The sequence below is a fragment of the Eulemur rufifrons genome, chromosome 7, assembly GCF_041146395.1.
Source record: "Eulemur rufifrons isolate Redbay chromosome 7, OSU_ERuf_1, whole genome shotgun sequence".
In the NCBI taxonomy this organism is placed as follows: domain Eukaryota; kingdom Metazoa; phylum Chordata; class Mammalia; order Primates; family Lemuridae; genus Eulemur; species Eulemur rufifrons.
In genome coordinates this window covers 76,858,937-76,859,255 of record NC_090989.1, presented here as the reverse complement: position 1 = coordinate 76,859,255, position 319 = coordinate 76,858,937, and the positions used below count along the sequence as shown (strand labels likewise).

The window sequence follows — 319 nt, the reverse complement described above, 5'->3', positions numbered from 1 at the left end:
AGCTGGGTGCTATGGTTTGAATGTTTGTTGCCTCCAAAACTCATGTTGAAATTTACTTGCTATTGTCACAGTATTAAGAGGTGGGACCTCTAAGAGGTGTTTAGGCTATGAGGGCTTTGCCCTTCTGCCATGGGATGCCTTCCGCCACGGGATGATGCAGCAAGAAGGTCCTCGCCAGTTGCTGACATCTTATGTATTTATTTATTTATTTTTCACGTCAGACAGGTAATGTGCCTATGTCGTAACAAGGTTTGAGGGAGGCACATCTCACACATCCGTGTGAACACCCAATCATCATGCTTATGAACTACAAAAGGAT

General features: G+C 44.2%; 1 non-coding gene across 1 annotated transcript; it reads right to left on the bottom strand.

The window, feature by feature from the left end:
* Positions 1 to 215: 215 nt before the first annotated feature.
* Positions 216 to 319, bottom strand: LOC138389037 (small nucleolar RNA U13). Its single transcript, XR_011234477.1, has one exon. It is a non-coding gene; the product is annotated as a small nucleolar RNA U13 (small nucleolar RNA).